This window comes from Oncorhynchus keta, chromosome 34 (genome assembly GCF_023373465.1).
Source record: "Oncorhynchus keta strain PuntledgeMale-10-30-2019 chromosome 34, Oket_V2, whole genome shotgun sequence".
Classification (NCBI taxonomy): domain Eukaryota; kingdom Metazoa; phylum Chordata; class Actinopteri; order Salmoniformes; family Salmonidae; genus Oncorhynchus; species Oncorhynchus keta.
In genome coordinates, this window is record NC_068454.1 from 7,948,509 (window position 1) to 7,967,383 (window position 18,875).

At 45.4% G+C, this 18,875-nt stretch overlaps 1 protein-coding gene across 4 annotated transcripts in view; it reads left to right on the plus strand.

Moving 5' to 3' along the window:
- LOC118366704 (glutamate-rich protein 6-like) overlaps positions 1–7,340 on the plus strand; it is a 28,413-nt gene extending 21,073 nt beyond the window's left edge. For all 4 annotated transcript variants that reach the window (XM_052492874.1, XM_052492872.1, XM_052492871.1 and 1 more), the window contains 3 exons: positions 1–134; positions 1,942–2,088; positions 7,077–7,340. The gene's annotated coding sequence lies outside the window, so the exon portion shown is untranslated. The remainder of the gene's footprint in view (positions 135–1,941; positions 2,089–7,076) is intronic.
- The last annotated feature ends 11,535 nt before the right edge of the window (positions 7,341–18,875 follow it).

Below are 18,875 nucleotides of genomic sequence, written 5' to 3' on the forward strand. Positions count from 1 at the left end.
AGCACAAGGGCATCCAGCTCGGACTCGTCATGGGAGCTCCTGGAAAGTGAGCTGGACTCTATTACCTGTGAGTACTGCCAGCAGCACAGGAAGCCCCCAGAGACCAGCTAGTCAACAATACAAACCCAGAGGAGGTGAGGCCTTCACAAACCACATACACAAGTCTCACACACGTCAAACTCAGCCAATAAGCACAATCCTTTTCGTGTGAAACTGAAATTCACTCCAACCTGCAAAGAACCTCCAGTAACATTTGTCCCTCTGGATGTAATATCCCTGGTTTGATAGTTTGAAATCTCCCATTAGAGGCACAGGCCTTTGGTAGGCTCACCTGATTGGAGGCACAGGCCTTTGGTAGGCTCACCTGATTGGAGGAACAGGCCTTTGGTAGGCTCACCTGATTGGAGGAACAGGCCTTTGGTAGGCTCACCTGATTGCTGGAGAGAAGGAAAAAATCACATGTACACTATTTTACATGTCAAAATCAAGATTATACATGAATAGTCATTTTTGATGATGATGACTTTGTGTGTTTATATTGTACAGACTTAATTCTAATTAAATGGCATTTCAACAAATTGGCCGGTGTAAGCCGTCATTGTAAATGAGAATGTATTCTTTACTGACTTGCCTAGTTAAATAAAACAAATTTGCTGGGAAGGCTTTCCTCTAGATGGAATGGAAACCCATTTCATGAAGCTGCAGACAAACAGTGCTTGTGCTGACGTTGCTTGCAAAGGCATTTTGGAACTCGGTAGTGAGTGTTGCAACCGGGAACAGATTTTTACACGCTTACGTGCTTCATCACTCGGTGGTCCCATTCTGTGAGCTTTTGTAGCCTACCACTTCGCGGCTGAGCCAATGTTGTTGCTCCTAGACGTTTCCACTTCACAATAACAGCATTTACAGTTGACCGGGGCAGCTCTAGTAGTGCAGAAATTTTACGAATTGACTTGTTGGAAAGGTGGCATCCTATGACGGTGCCTTTTTGAAAGTCACTGAGCTCTTCAGTAAGACCATGGAGATTGCATGGCTGTGTGCTAGATTTTATACACCTGTCAGCAACAGGTGTGGCTGAAATAGCTGAATCCACTCATTTTGAAGGGGTGTCCAAGTACTTTTGTGTGTGTGTGTGTGTGTGTGTTTATTATTATTTTTTTTTCACCTTTATTTAACCAGGTAGGCTAGTTGAGAACACCTTTATTTAACCAGGTAGGCTAGTTGAGAACACCTTTATTTAACCAGGTAGGCTAGTTGAGAACAAGTTCTCATTTGCAACTGCGACCTGGCCAAGATAAAGCATAGCAGTGTGAACAGACAACACAGAGTTACACATGGAGTAAACAATTAATAAGTCAATAACACAGTAGAAAAAAAGGGGAGTCTATATACAATGTGTGCAAAAGGCATGAGGAGGTAGGCGAATAATTACAATATTGCAGATTAACACTGGAGTGATAAATGATCAGATGATCATGTACAGGTGGAGATATTGGTGTGCAAAAGAGCAGAAAAGTAAATAAATAAAAACTGTGGGGATGAGGTAGGTGAAAATGGGTGGGTTATTTACCAATAGATTATGTACAGCTGCAGCGATCGGTTAGCTGCTCAGATAGCTGATGTTTGAAGTTGGTGAGGGAGATAAAAGTCTCCAACTTCAGCGATTTTTGCAATTCGTTCCAGTCACAGGCAGCAGAGTACTGGAACGAAAGGCGGCCGAATGAGGTGTTGGCTTTAGGGATGATCAGTGAGATACACCTGCTGGAGCGCGTGCTACGGATGGGTGTTGCCATAGTGAACTGTGTGTGTGTGTGTGTGTGTGTGTGTGTGTGTGTGTGTGTGTGTGTGTGTGTGTGTGTGTGTGTGTGTCTGTGTGTGTGTATCTATTTATGTATATGTGTGTATTTCTCTGCTGCGTTTGAAATGTGTTGTCTCTGTCAGTTGTTTTTGTTACGAAGTGGCCTGGAGGATGGCTGACTGTCTGTCGGAGGGGGAGCCTGTGTTCTGCGTGATCCAGGAGAGCTTAAAGGTTGATGTGGGCCTTCACCTGCCCTTCAAAACGGCTGAGAAGAAGCGGACGGAGCAAAGGTCAGGACCAGTCTATCTGTGATAGATGGGGTACTAATACAAGCAACTCTATTTGACTCTACTTTTGATATGATATCCCTCAGCACCACTTTAAATCATCACTGAGATCCTGATGGTACTGTTCCCACCACTCTAAATTCAGAGTTTTTTTTTGTCCTCAGAATAACCTATTTTCAACTAAACCAGATAAGTCTCCTCACATGGTCACCAACCCCTTTGTTACATGACATGTAGTATATCATTTAAGGTGCTAAAAGTTATTTCATATGCACTGATAAAAGTGAAAACCTTTTATTAATACAAACGGACATTTACATTTTACATTTACATTTAAGTCATTTAGCAGACGCTCTTATCCAGAGCGACTTACAAATTGGTGCATTCACCTTATGACATCCAGTGGAACAGCCACTTTACAATAGTGCATCTAAATCTTTTAAGGGGGGGGGTGAGAAGGATTACTTTATCCTATCCTAGGTATTCCTTAAAGAGGTGGGGTTTCAGGTGTCTCCGGAAGGTGGTGATTGACTCCGCTGTCCTGGCGTCGTGAGGGAGTTTGTTCCACCATTGGGGGCCAGAGCAGCGAACAGTTTTGACTGGGCTGAGCGGGAACTGTACTTCCTCAGTGGTAGGGAGGCGAGCAGGCCAGAGGTGGATGAACGCAGTGCCCTTGTTTGGGTGTAGGGCCTGATCAGAGCCTGGAGGTACTGAGGTGCCGTTCCCCTCACAGCTCCGTAGGCAAGCACCATGGTCTTGTAGCGGATGCGAGCTTCAACTGGAAGCCAGTGGAGAGAGCGGAGGAGCGGGGTGACGTGAGAGAACTTGGGAAGGTTGAACACCAGACGGGCTGTGGCGTTCTGGATGAGTTGTAGGGGTTTAATGGCACAGGCAGGGAGCCCAGCCAACAGCGAGTTGCAGTAATCCAGACGGGAGATGACAAGTGCCTGGATTAGGACCTGCGCCGCTTCCTGTGTGAGGCAGGGTCGTACTCTGCGGATGTTGTAGAGCATGAACCTACAGGAACGGGCCACCGCCTTGATGTTAGTTGAGAACGACAGGGTGTTGTCCAGGATCACGCCAAGGTTCTTAGCGCTCTGGGAGGAGGACACAATGGAGTTGTCAACCGTGATGGCGAGATCATGGAACGGGCAGTCCTTCCCCGGGAGGAAGAGCAGCTCCGTCTTGCCGAGGTTCAGCTTGAGGTGGTGATCCGTCATCCACACTGATATGTCTGCCAGACATGCAGAGATGCGATTCGCCACCTGGTCATCAAAAGGGGGAAAGGAGAAGATTCATTGTGTGTCGTCTGCATAGCAATGATAGGAGAGACCATGTGAGGTTATGACAGAGCCAAGTGACTTGGTGTATAGCGAGAATAGGAGAGGGCCTAGAACAGAGCCCTGGGGGACACCAGTGGTGAGAGCGCGTGGTGAGGAGACAGATTCTCGCCACGCCACCTGGTAGGAGCGACCTGTCAGGTAGGACGCAATCCAAGCGTGGGCCGCGCCGGAGATGCCCAACTCGGAGAGGGTGGAGAGGAGGATCTGATGGTTCACAGTATCGAAGGCAGCCGATAGGACATCTTAGGCTGCTGGACTCCGTTGACGTTCGACCTCATAGGTTCTGTTAAAAGTATCAACGCTCAGTGTTAACCTGCGTAACCATTTGATATTGACTTTCAAATGAGGTCTGGACTGCCAAGAAGAAGAGCCATTCGCCGAAATGGAAATCATTGATTCTCCAGACACTCTGCCCCTTTTATGGAGAAGAACAAGGACAGAAGGTATACAAACTGAACTCTTAATGATGATTTGCAGCGTCGGTGATGCTAACAAATAGGTTAGCTCACTCAATATACAAGGGTAAAGGCCAATGGCTAGGTCTATGTTACTTACTATACAGTCAATTCATGATCACGGGTTTGATTTTACAGAGAAAGACCACGCTTTTCAAACTCTGAGAACAGGCAATCATTTGTTATCATATTGCCAGATGGAACAGGACAGGTTTTGCATCCTTTTGGAGAGGTTACTCAGAGAATGTATCCAAAATACAGGAATGACATTTATAAACAATACAATTATTAAGTTTCTGTATTTTCATGATAACTTTTTCAAAAGTATTGATGATTTGAGAATAAGCAGGATGGTGGGATCGTTTACCCTAATGGTGTGCAAGCCATCCATCAGGAAGGCTTCGCCGGTCTCATATCTTCTGTGACACTAGAGGACAAAGATCTCCTCCCAGAAATCCAGATCGTCTTTACATTCATATCATAATAATGGCATTTCTGAAGAAATGTAGTGCCTTTTTTGACTTCATGAGTACTGTTTGCATTTGGGAAGCTGCTGTTCTCCAGGTGACATGTTGAGTGGGAGTTTTCTGACAGTGTGCGCTTGCTTGAAATAAAACATTTTAGCCAACACCTTTTCAGCTTCATTGGGGCCTGTGTAGGCTTACTTTAATGTCACGTTTACAAATGTATCTGTGATCTTGCTGTCTTGCATGTTGGGTGTGTCTGTGTGTTTTGCCTGGTTGGCAGGGATGAACCTGACCCAGCTGGGATGCTTCTGCTGCAGTGACACCCGGGAATTGTCTGGACCACAAGCCTCACCTGCATGCCCCTCCCTGACTGGACTTGAATGAACCAAAACCAAATGTGATAATCATGCAGTACTCTAACCATGTTAGAAGCACAGAATGAGCAAACAGTGATTTATAATGGGCACCGAAGTGACTCACAATTTTCAAAAAAAAATCTGCAATTCTCTCCTAACACCCACTCATATCAAGACTGATCTCTAGTCTTCTGTAGCTCTGTTGATAGAGCATGGCACTTGCTAGGAGAGTGGGTTTGATTCCCTGGACCACCCATACGTAAAATGTGTGCACGTGTGACAAAGTCACTTTGTATAAAAGCATCTGGTAAATGGCATGTATTATATAAACTCAGCAAAAAAAGAAATGTCCTCACTGTCAAATGTGTTTATTTTCAGCAAACGTAACTATTTGTATGAACATAAGATTCAACAACTGAGACAAAAACTGAACAGGTTCCACAGACATGTGACCAACAGAAATGGAATAATGTGTCCCTGAACAAAGGGGAGGGTCAAAATCAAAAGTAACAGTCAGTATCTGGTGTGGACACCAGCTGCATTAAATACTGCAGTGCATCTCCTCTTCATGGACTGCACCAGATTTTCCAGTTCTTGCTGTGAGATGTTACTACACTCTTCCACCAATGCACCTGCAAGTTCCCGGACATTCCTGGGGGGAATGGCCCTAGCCCTCACCCTCCGATCCAACAGGTCCCAGACGCTCTCAATGTGGTTGAGATCCGGGCTCTTTGCTGGCCATGGCAGAACACTAACATTCCTGTCTTGCAGGAAATCGCGCAGAACGAGCAGTATGGCTGGTGGCATTATCATGCTGGAGGGTCATGTCAGGATGAGCCTGCAGGAAATGTACCACACAAGGAAGGAGGATGTCTTCCCTGTAACGCACAGCGTTGAGATTGCCTGCAATGACAACAAACTCAGTCCGTAGATGCTGTGACACACCACCCCAGACCATGAGACCACTGCCCTCCTTCTCCAAATCGATACCGCTCCAGAGTACAGGCCTCGGTGTAACGCCCATTCCTTTGGCGATAAATGCGAATCCGACCATCATCCCTGGTGTGACAAAACCGCGACTCGTCACCATAGCAACACCCATCCGTAGCATGCGCTCCAGCAGGTATATTGCACTGGTCATCCCCAAAGCCAACACTTACTTTGGCCGCCTTTCCTTCCAGTTCTCTGTTGCCAATGACTGGAATTAATTGCAAAAATCTCTGAAGCTGGAGTCATATCTCCCTCTCTAACTTTAAGCGTCAGCTGCCTGAGCAGCTTACCGATCACTGTACCTGTACACAACACACACGACTACCTCATCCCCATATTATTACTTACCCTCTTCCTCTTGCACCCCAAGTATCTCTACTTGCACATCATCATCTGCACATCTATAACTCCAATAGTAATGCTAAATTGTAATTATTTTCACCTCAAGGGCCCATTTATTGCCTACCACCCTACTCTTCTACATTTGCACACACGACATAAATAGACAAATATTTGATTTTGTGTTGACTGTATGTTTGTTTGTGTAACTGCTTTGCTTTATCTTGGCCAGGTCGCAGTTGTAAATGAGAACTTGTTCTCAACTGGCCTACCTGGTTAAATAAAGGTGAAATCAAATGTAAAAAATGAAGAGCACTTTTTGCCAGTCCTGTCTGGTCCAGCGACGGTGGGTTTGTGCCCATAGGCGAGGTTGTTGCCAGTGATGTCTGGTGAGGACCTGCCTTACAACAGGCTTGCAAGCCCTCAGTCCAACCTCAGACTAAGCACTGAGCACTGATGGAGGGATTGTGCGTTCCTGGTGTAACTTGGGCAATTGTTGTTGTCATTCTGTACTTGTCCCACAGGTGTGATGTTCGGATGTACCGATCCTGTGCAGGTGTTGTTACACGTGGTCTGCCACTGCGAGGACAATCAGCTGTCCGTCCTGTCTCCCTGTAGCACTGTCTTAGGCGTCTCACAGTACAGACATTGCAATTTATTGCCCTGGCCACATCTGCAGTCCTCATGCCTCCTTGCAGCATGCCTAAGGCACGTTCACACAGATGAGCAAGGACCCTGGGTATCTTTCTTTTGGTGTTTTTCAGAGTCAGTGGAAAGGCCTCTTTAGTGTCCTAAGTTTTCATAACTGTGACCTTAATTGTCTACCGTCTGTAAGCTGTTAGTGTCTTAACGACCGTTCCACAGGTGCATGTTCATTAATTGTTTGGTTAATTGAACAAGCATGGGAAACAGTGTTTAAACCCTTTACAATGAAGACCTGTCAAGTTATTTGGATTTTTACAAATGATCTATGAAAGACTGGGTCCTGAAAAGGGGACTTTTTTTGTTTGTTGCTGAGTTTATTACTTTGCTTTTCTGCAGTTGGAGCACACGACGGGCCAGAGACACCTCCACATGAAGCGACCTACAACCTGCTGCAGAGGATCCAGAGCTAGATCACCTAGCAACACTAGATCACCTAGCAACACTAGATCACCTAGCAACACTAGATCACCTAGCAACACTAGATCACCTAGCAACAGACCACCAGTCCACCCCCTTGCCTGGTGTCGCAGATGGAGACGGAAGACACCTCTGGATAAGCACTGTTCAGCTACCTGAGCCATATCATTGAAAACACTCGTATATGCCTGTGTGGTTTCTTTTTCATTAAAATACTATACTTTATTGGATACAGTTGCTTTTGTTTGGTTTTTGCAATGAAAATTGCACAATGAGACATTAGCACTTTTCTATAGTGGTGGACAATGAGACAAGGACAGCAGATATTCCAATTTGTAAACCTTTTTTAAAAAAATCATCATGTTCATAGATAAACACAGTAGTTAAGTATATACAAAGGAGGCTGCGGTTTACATTCACCTTGTAATTCGTTGAATTTTTGTGAATTCCACGAGGCAAATAGAACCATAGTATATTCAATTACTGAGTAGACCAATGACTCAGCACAGGCCTTCATAGACCAGAGATCTCCATGTCCATAGAGAAAGGAAGGCATAGAGACCCATAGACCAGAGATCTCCATGTTCATAGAAAAAGGAAGGCATAGAGACCGATGTTCATAGAGAAAGGAAGGCGTAGAGACCCATAGACCAGAGATCTCCATAGAGAGAGGAAGGAGTAGAGACCCATAGACCAGAGATCTCCATGTCCATAGAGAAAGGAAGGCGTAGAGACCCATAGACCAGAGATCTCCATGTTCATAGAGAAAGGAAGGCGTAGAGACCCATAGACCAGAGATGTTCATAGAGAAAGGAAGGCGTAGAGACCCATAGACCCGAGATCTCCATCTCCATAGAAAAAGGAAGGCCTAGAGACCCATAGACCAGAGGTGTCCATAGAGAAAGGAAGGCGTAGAGACCCAGAGATCTCCATGTCCGGAGAGAAAGGAAGACGTAGAGACCCATAGACCAGAGATCTCCATAGAGAAAGGAAGGCATAGAGACCCATAGACCAGATATGTTCATAGAGAAAGGAAGGCGTAAAGACCCATAGACCAGAGATCTCCATGTTCATAGAGAAAGGACGGCGTAGAGACTCATAGATCCGAGATCTCCATGTTCATAGAGAAAGGAAGGCGTAGAGACCCATAGACCAGAGATGTTCATAGAGAAAGGAAGGCGTAGAGACCCATAGACCAGAGATCTCCAAGTCCGTAGAGAAAGGAAGGCGTAGAGACCCATAGACCAGAGATCTCCATAGAGAAAGGAAGGCGTAGAGACCCATAGACCAGAGATGTTCATAGAGAAAAGAAGGCATAGAGACCCATAGACCAGAGATGTTCATAGAGAAAGGAAGGCGTAGAGACCCATAGACCAGAGATCCCATCCAGAGATGTCCGAGAAAGGAAGGCGTAGAGAAAGGAAGTTCATAGAGAAAGGAAGGCGTAGAGACCCATAGACCAGAGATCTCCAAGTCCGTAGAGAAAGGAAGGCGTAGAGACCCATAGACCAGAGATGTCCGTAGAGAAAGGAAGGCGTAGAGACCCATAGACCAGAGATCTCCATAGAGAAAGGAAGGCGTAGAGACCCATAGACCAGAGATGTTCATAGAGAAAGGAAGGCATAGAGACCCATAGACCAGAGATCTCCAAGTCCGTAGAGAAAGGAAGGCGTAGAGACCCATAGACCAGAGATGTCCATAGAGAAAGGAAGGCGTAGAGACCCATAGACCAGAGATGTTCATAGAGAAAGGAAGGCGTAGAGACCCATAGACCAGAGATGTCCATAGAGAAAGGAAGGCGTAGAGACCCATAGACCAGAGATCTCCATGTTCATCGAGAAAGGAAGGCGTAGAGACCCATAGACCAGAGATGTCCATAGAGAAAGGAAGGCGTAGAGACCCATAGACCAGAGATGTTCATAGAGAAAGGAAGGCGTAGAGACCCATAGACCAGAGATGTTCATAGAGAAAGGAAGGCGTAGAGACCCATAGACCAGAGATCTCCATGTTCATAGAGAAAGGAAGGCGTAGAGACTCATAGACCAGAGATGTTAGAGAAAGGGGAAGGCCATAGACCAGAAAGGAAGGCGTAGAGAAAGGAAGGCGTAGAGACCCATAGACCAGAGATGTCCATAGAGAAAGGAAGGCGTAGAGACCCATAGACCAGAGATGTTCATAGAGAAAGGAAGGCGTAGAGACCCATAGACCAGAGATGTTCATAGAGAAAGGAAGGCGTAGAGACCCATAGACCAGAGATCTCCATGTTCATAGAGAAAGGAAGGCGTAGAGACTCATAGACCAGAGATGTTCATAGAGAAAGGAAGGCATAGAGACCCATAGACCAGAGATGTTCATAGAGAAAGGAAGGCATAGAGACCCATAGACCAGAGATGTTCATAGAGAAAGGAAGGCGTAGAGACCCATAGACCAGAGATGTTCATAGAGAAAGGAAGGCATACCCATAGAGACCCATAGACCAGAGACTCATGTGTTCATAGAGAAAGGAAGACCAGAGATGTTCATAGAGAAAGGAAGGCATAGAGACCCATAGACCAGAGATGTTCATAGAGAAAGGAAGGCATAGAGACCCATAGACCAGAGATGTTCATAGAGAAAGAAAGGCGTAGAGACCCATAGACCAGAGATCTCCATGTTCATCGAGAACTGAAGGAGTAGAGACCCATAGACCAGACATGTTCATAGAGAAAGGAAGGCGTAGAGACCCATAGACCAGAGATCTCCATAGAGAAAGGAAGGCATAGAGACCCATAGACCAGAGATCTCCATGTCTGTAGAGAAAGGAAGGTGAAGAGACATTAGATACTGTACAGAATTCTTTTCACTACGTCTCTCAATCCATTAAGGAAACCAAATGAAGCATAAATGTGGCAGCTGCTTGTCACTCATTTGCTACCTGACTGATGAATAAGCCTTTCTCTACTCGCCTGGTTAGAGCGTCCTCCTTTCTGCCGCACAACATTCACCCTGGTTTGATACAGACTTAACTCTTGAATTAGAACATGGTAACGTGTAGAGAATTGCTGTTGACATAGCTAATAACCCTGGTGCAGCGGTCATCAACCTTTTCTGAGTCAAGATCACAGAGTCGAAATGCAAGCCGAGAGCGATGAGGTTTGTGCAGTAGGCTATAGGCCCAATACATTATCATTGCATATTGGCTATGCTTGAATTGCCCTGCCAAGGTTGTTCTTCTCAGACCACTTTGAAGTAATATTAACAAAACGTAGGTATATGATCACACTGGTAATAGATCATTTGTTTGTATTACTTGTAAGGCACAGCTGAGTGAGCATAATCAATGGCTTTTGAATTTTTTGAACTGGACTGACGGCCTGCATCTGATGGTCAGTTTGAGTGGAGGGACTGAGCAGCGGTGAGGCTGCCTCTGACCAGACTCACCCTCCTTCCTCTCCCTCCTTCCCCTCCCTCCGCTGAGAAAAGGGGGCACAGACCAGTCAATCACTTGGTTGGTGACCACTGCCCTAGTCCAACTGTAACCACCTTTCATTTGATTTAAACAAGTTGATTCAAGATCAGTACCATAAAGAGTCTTAATTTCCCACGATCCTACCTACCAACTGAGTGACTGACGATCCTACCTACGGTGGTACTTCCTTTAAAAGTTGCGTCATACTGCAGCACACCTTGAAGGCTGCCGCAGAATTCTATAGTACGTTATTTTTGTCAGCCATTAATGCTAGTTAGTGCTAGTTTTGCCACGAGAGGGCATCTTTGTGAAGCATTTGACTATAAATCAAATCAAATTCTATTCGTCATATACACATGGTTAGCAGATGTTAATGCGAGTGTAGCGAAATGCTTGTGCTTCTAGTTCCGACAATGCAGTAATAACCAACAAGTAATCTACAATTACAAAACTACTACCTTATACACACAAGTGTAAAGGGATAAAGAATATGTACATAAAGATATATGAATGAGTGATGGTACAGAGCGGTATAGGCAAGATGCAGTAGATGGTATCGAGTACAGTATATACATATGAGATGAGTAATGTAGGGTATGTAAACAAAGTGGCATAGTTTAAAGTGGCTAGTGATACATGTATTACATAAAGATGCAGTAGATGATATAGAGTACAGTATATACGTATACATATGAGATAAATAATGTAGGGTATGTAAACATTATATTAAGCAGCATTGTTTATAGTGGCTAGTGATATATTTTACATTAATTCCCATCAATTCCCATTATTAAAGTGGCTGGAGTTGAGTCAGTGTGATGGCAGCAGCCACTCAATGTTAGTGTTGGCTGTTTAACAGTCTGATGGCCTTGAGATAGAAGCTGTTTTTCAGTCTCTCGGTCCCAGCTTTGATGCACCTGTACTGACCTCGCCTTCTGGATGATAGCGGGGTGAACAGGCAGTGGCTCGGGTGGTTGTTGTCCTTGATGATCTTTATGGCCTTCCTGTGACATCGGGTGGTGTAGGTGTCCTGGAGGGCAGGTAGTTTGCCCCCGGTGATGCGTTGTGCAGACCTCACTACCCTCTGGAGAGCCTTACGGTTGTGGGCGGAGCAGTTGCCATAACAGGCGGTGATACTGTAGAAGTTTGTGAGTGCTTTTCTTCAGCCCCCTGAGGTTGTGTGGGTGGACCAATTCAGTTTGTCTGTGATGTGTACGCCGAGGAACTTAAAACTTACTACCCTCTCCACTACTGTTCCATCGATGTGGATAGGGGGGTGTTCCCTCTGCTGTTTCCTGAAGTCCACAATCATCTCCTTCATTTTGTTGACGTTGAGTGTGAGGTTATTTTCCTGACACCACACTCCGACGGCCCTCACCTCCTCCCTGTAGGCCGTCTCGTCGTTGTTGGTAATCAAGCCTACCACTGTTGTGTCGTCCGCAAACTTGATGATTGAGTTGAAGGCGTGCGTGGCCAGGCAGTCGTGGGTGAACAGGGAGTACAGGAGAGGGCTCAGAACGCACCCTTGTGGGGCCCCAGTGTTGAGGATCAGCGGGGTGGAGATGTTGTTACCTACCCTCACCTCCTGGGGGCGGCCCGTCAGGAAGTCCAGTACCCAGTTGCACAGGGCGGGGTCGAGACCCAGGGTCTCGAGCTTGATGACGAGTTTGGAGGGTACTATGGTGTTAAATGCTGAGCTGTAGTCGATGAACAGCATTCTCACATAGGTATTCCTCTTGTCCAGATGGGTTAGGGCAGTGTGCAGTGTGATTGAGATTGCGTCGTCTGTGGACCTATTTGGGCGGTAAGCAAATTGGAATGGGTCTGGGGTGTCAGGTAGGGTGGAGGTGATATGGTCCTTGACTAGTCTCTCAAAGCACTTCATGATGACGGAAGTGAGTGCTACGGGGCGGTAGTCGTTTAGCTCAGTTACCTTAGCTTTCTTGGAAACAGGAACAATGGTGGCCCTCTTGAAGCATGTGGGAACAGCAGACTGGGATAAGGATTGATTGAATATGTCCGTAAACACACCAGCCAGCTGGTCTGCGCATGCTTTCAGGGCGCGGCTAGGGAAGCCGTCTGGGCCTGCAGCCTTGCGAGGGTTAACACGCTTAAATGTTTTACTCACCTCGGCTGCAGTGAAGGAGAGTCTGCATGTTTTGGTTGCGGGCCGTGTCAGTGGCACTGTATTGTCCTCAAAGCGGGCAAAACATTTATTTAGTCTGCCTGGGAGCAAGGCATCCTGGTCCGTGACTGGGCTGGTTTTCTTTTTGTAATCCGTGATTGACTGTAGACCCTGCCACATACCTCTTGTGTCTGAGCCGTTGAATTGCGATTCTACTTTGTCTCTATACTGACGCTTAGCTTGTTTGATTGCCTTGCGGAGGGAATAGTTACACTGTTTGTATTCGTTCATGTTTCAGGTCACCTTGCCCTGATTGAAAGCAGTGGTTCGCGCTTTCAGTTTCACGCGAATGCTGCCATCAATCCACGGTTTCTGGTTTGGGAATGTTTTAATCGTTGCTATGGGAACGACATCTGCAATGCACGTTCTAATGAACTCGCTCACCGAATAAGCTTATTCGTCAATGTTGTTGTTTGACGCAATACGAAACATATCCCAGTCCACGTGATGGAAGCAGTCTTGGAGCGTGGAATCAGATTGGTCGGACCAGCGTTGAACAGACCTCAGCGTGGGAGCTTCTTGTTTTAGCTTCTGTCTGTAGGCAGGGAGCAACAAAATGGAGTCGTGGTCAGCTTTTCCGAACGGAGGGCGGGGGAGGGCCTTATATGCATCGCGGAAGTTAGAATAGCAATGATCCAAGGTTTTACCAGCCCTGGTTGCGCAATCGATATGCTGATACAATTTAGGGAGTCTTGTTTTCAGATTAGCCTTGTTAAAATCCCCAGCTTCAATGAATGCAGCCTCAGGATGTTTGGATTCCAGTTTGCAAAGAGTCAAATAAAGTTTGTTCAGAGCCATTGATGTGTCTGCTCGGGGGGGAATATATACGGCTGTGATTATAATCGAAGATAATTCCCTTGGTAGATAATGCGGTCGACATTTGATTGTGAGCAATTCTAAATCAGGTGAACAGAAGGACTTGAGTTCCTGTATGTTGTTGTGACCACACCACGTCTCGTTAACCATAAAGCATACGCCCCCGCCCCTCTTCCTACCAGAAAGATGATTGTTTCTGTCGGAGCGATGCGTGGAGAAACCAGCTGGCTGCACCGACTCCGATAGCATCTCTCGAGTGAGCCATGTTTCCGTGAAGCAAAGAACGTTACAGTCCCTGATGTCCCTCTGGAATGCTACCCTTGCTCGGATTTCATCAACCTTGTTGTCAAGAGACTGGACATTGGCGAGTAGTATGCTAGGGAGTGGAGCGCGATGTGCCCGTCTCCGGAGCCTGACCAGAAGACCGCTTCGTTTGCCTCTGTTACGACGTCATTGTTTTGGGTCGCAGGCTGGGATCCATTCCGTTGTCCTGGGTGGAAGGCAGAACACAGGATCCTCTCCGGGAAAGTCATATTCTTGGTCGTACTGATGGTGAGTTGACGCTGCTCTTATATTCAGTAGTTTTTCTCGACTGTATGTAATGAAACCTAAGATGACCTGGGGTACCAATGTAAGAAATAACACGTAAAAAAAAACAAAAAACTGCATAGTTTCCTAGGAACGCGAAGCGAGGCGACCATCTCTGTCAGCGCCGGAAGTCTGGACATAATATTTCCTGTACTAGAGAATTTAAAACTTTTCTTTGTAAGAACATAGTATATGGGATTGATTAAGAAATGTTGGTTAATTAATACGATTAATATTATGGTGTTTTTATTCCAATAAAAAACAAAACCGTTAGGAATATATGGCACTGTACAACGTGACCGGTTGGGAGTACGCTACTGTACTATGAGCAAAATACCAATACCCAAATGGAGATTCACTGAAAATAAAATTCTCATTGATTTATCAATACCAGTCCCCATGCTTAGACTTTTCAGCAAAACTCTAAACACATTCTCAAAACACATTCTGCACTCTAATGCACATGTCATCCATACTGGTAAACACAAGTGGAAACAATCAAATACAAATAGAGAAGACATGTCATTGATTGAACACAACCACTCAAAATTGATTTAACCTGTTTCAAATGATGCGACACAACCAATATAAGCCAGTTCAGAGAGCAACTAGGATGTTGAAGGTGGGAAGGAGAAAGTCTGAGAATGGATAGAAGAAACAATGTGAGAGGACTAGTGCGTATGCGAGGTGGGCAATGAAGAGGAGGAGGGCAAGAAAGAGGAAGAAAAGGACAAGAAAGAGGAAGACAAAGAGTGGGAATATCGGATAAAATTTGAGCAACAGTTATATACCATGTTATTGTCCCTGGACTGGCAATGAGAGAAGCAGGACTTAGAGTGCAACCCAATTTGAGCCGATTTTCTGTGTCCACCAAAGTAAGGACATTCAGAGAAGAGAACAGGTACAGTATACTACTGTATTTTTGTAATTGCAAATTTACTGTACTACCCTATATGCAGCTGTTTCAATAGACATTTGTAAAGTTAATCACTGTATGTATTGTACTGCATGTTTTGTAACTGCACAACTACTTTTTGTAGAATTGCAAGGCTGCCACATGCAGGTGGAAGGACAGCTATATTCACTCGGGAGCAAGAGGCCGTTATAGTTGGCATGGTCCTTCAAGATAATGCAATAAATCGTGAAATCAAGACAACACAAAGACAACACAGAGTGATACAAGACAACACACACTTCCAGGAATCCACAGGGTGAGCATTTCCACCATTGACCGTGTCCTCCATCGTAACAGGATGCGAATGAAACAAGTAGACAGAGTACCTTTTGAGCGCAACTCACCAAGGGTGAAAGAACTGCGAGCTCAGTATGTGCAAGTAAGTGTACATTCAGAAACATTTACTGTAATCCAGATTGTCTACAGTACTAACACATACTATGTGAATGACATTACTCTTCAGTACATACAATGTATGTGAATCAGAAGCCTAATTGTACTCTACAGTATAGCACTGTCTCTGCACGACTTACAAAATCCTACATACAGTATATTGTATTTCTACACAGACAATATTTGACTTGGAATCCTTGGACAAACCCCATGAGTTCATCTCTGTCAGTGAAGCAGGCTTCAATCTAACAAAGAGGAGAAGGAGAGCAGGCCATTGTTGAAGTCCCTGGTCAACGAGGTGGCAATGTCACAATCTGTACTGCTATCAGCAACCATGGTGTTCTACATCACCATGTTACACTCGGGCCATATAACACCCAGCACCTTCTAAGATGTATTGCCAATCTAAGAGATATTTTATTTGAGCAGCAGGTTCAAGAGCAGCAGGGTCAAGAGCTAAATGAGAATCCCATTCCCACCTATGTGATAGTGTGGGACAATGTCAGTTTCCACCGAGCTGCTCAGGTAAGGGAATGGTTTAACATCAATGGGCAGTTTATGAACTTATGAACCCTTCATACTCGCCTTTCCTGAATCCGATTGAGGAGTTTTTCTCCTCTTGGAGATGGAAAGTGTATGATAGACAACCCTACACCAGAGTAAATCTGCTGAAGCCATGGATTTAGCCTGTGGTGATATAGGTGAGGAACAATATTGCTTGATGTCGATGAAGTGCTCTGACCTGACCCAGCCCAAAGACAAGAAGAAGCACATTGATCACATGTTTACTCCTTTGATTGTTGTCCCTTTTAGTATTGTATACTGTAGTACAGTGCATTGTAGGCTGTATACTGTACAATGGACAAATTGTATGGCCCTGAACATTGTGCTTTCCATTTATTAACAGTACTGACTGCTCAATAGATTTTGACTGGTTGCAGGTTCATATCAACAAAGAACAAGAATTACAGTATCACAGAGACAAAGGACAAGTTTGTGAGATGCAGGGTACAGTACTGTAAAAATAGGGGTACAAGGAGGAGGAAGAACAAAAAACAAAATTGCAAAGAGCAAAGCAGAGTAGTAATTTCTGATCAATTTTGAGCTTCTATGATAGAACATGTTTTCGTTCATCAAAAGACAATGACGGAAAAATATGAATATGTTTTTAGATAAAAAAGGTACTTCTCCCTGAGAATTGTATGTTTTGAACAATGTGTTTTCTATTTTTCGGTGTATTGTTTACTGACTGCTTGAGAGTGTATATTATTTTGATCACTTTGTTTATGATTTGAGAGCAGTGTTTAATTTTGAACACAGGTAAAACTGTTTTGAGGCGAATGTTTCATTTTGCGAAAGGAGTCAGAGGTTATGTAAATAGTGCTTGAAGGTTTTGTGTTTAATGTTTTCAGGAAATGGAGCATGGTTTCAGAAATTGTGTTTTAGAAATTGAGAAAAACTTTAATACATTGCAAGTTGGGGGGTCACACCTACAGTAGCCGAGCTACTAGACTATCCTTTGTAAAGGTTGAAGAGTCTATTGTCCTGCTAATAGCCCATCCTTGAAATGTTTACCTAATTTGCAGCCTGCTACACTTGTTTTCTCTCCCTGTTTTTAGAGGGAGACAAACCAAAAGCCCACCGACCGCCCGGCCAAACCCTCCCCTAACCCGGCTGACGCTGGGCTAAATGGGTCTCCTGGTCGCGGCCGGCACGGGTATCAAATCAACATCTGTAGCAACGCAGTGTCTTAGACCGCTGTGCCACTCGGGAGGCCCCATTCAAAGTAATACTTATCAATTGCATTGCACAAAGTATCAAAATACTAAAATACTACTTCAACAGGACTCAAAGAATTGAATTGAAATGTTAATTTTATTTTTTGGATCACAGAAACAATGAGAAAATATGGAAAAATAAATAAATAATGAAATGTTAATTATTTAAAGCAGCCCATGTAATCAGCACATTACTCATGTCGCCTACGGTAGGCCTACAGTATATCACAAAATAATTACATTTAGAGGATTCTAAATTAATATCTAAGGGGCATTTTCCATTAGGGCAAATCTGGTCTGTGAGAATATCTAAGGGGCTTTTATATAATTATAATGCAGGGTTGTTAATAATAATAATAATAAATTGCTTTGTTTAAAAAAATAACTCTATTTTTAATAACCCCTTGTGATAGTGTGGTGCAATGACATCACCATCTACCACTAACGGTCGCAGCATAAACTCTGAACTTTTAAAGGAAGAACCACTGTACAAACTGAGTGACTGATGATCCTACCTATCTACCTACTGAGGGACTGACGATCCTACCTATCTAACTACTGAGTGACTGACGGTCCTACCTACCTACCAAGTGACTGACGATTCTACCTACAGAGTGACGATCCTGGCCAGGTAGGTCAGGGCTGGAGTAACACTGCTGTCTGAGGTGAGGGCTGGAGTCCACAGAGTGACTGATCCTACCTACCGGGTCAGGGGCTGGAGTAACACTGCTGTCTGGCCAGGTCAGTCAGGGCTGGAGTAACACTGCTGTCTGGTCAGGTCAGGTCAGGTGGAGTAACACTGCTGTCCTGTCCAGGTCAGGGCTGGAGAACACTGCTGTCTGGCCAGGTCAGGTCAAGGCTAGAGTACCTAACCAGGTACCAGGGCTGGAGTAACTGAGTGACTGACGGTCCTACCTACCTGGCCAGGTCACTGGAGTAACACTGCTGTCTTGCCAGGTCAGGGCTGGAGTCTTGTCTGGCCAGGTCACCTGGAGTAACACTGCTGTCTGGCCAGGTCAGGGATGGAGTAACACTGCTGTCTGGCCGGGTCACTGGAGTAACACTGCTGTCTGGCCAGGTCAGGTCAGGGCTGGAGTAACACTGCTGTCTGGCCAGGTCAGGTCAGGTCAGGGCTGGAGTAACACTGCTGTCTGGCCAGGCCAGGGCTGGAGTAACACTGCTGTCTGGCCAGGTCCTGGACACTGCTGTCTGGCCAGGTCAGGGCTGGAGTAACACTGCTGTCTACAGGCCAGGTCAGGGCTGGAGTAACACTGCTGTCTGGCCAGGCCAGGTCCTACCTGCCTAGGTCCTACCTACAGGGCTGGAGTAACACTGCTGTCTGGCCAGGTCAGGTCAAGGCTACCTGCTGTCTGGTCACCAGGTCAGGGCTGGACCTGCTGTCTGGCCAGGTCCAGGGCTACCTACCAACTGCTGTCTGGCCAGGTCTCAGGGCTGGAGTGAGGTCAGGGCTGGAGTAACACTGCTGTCTGGCCAGGTCCTGGAGTAACACTGCTGTCTACCTCACATTACTGTCTGGCCGGGTCAGGGCTGACAG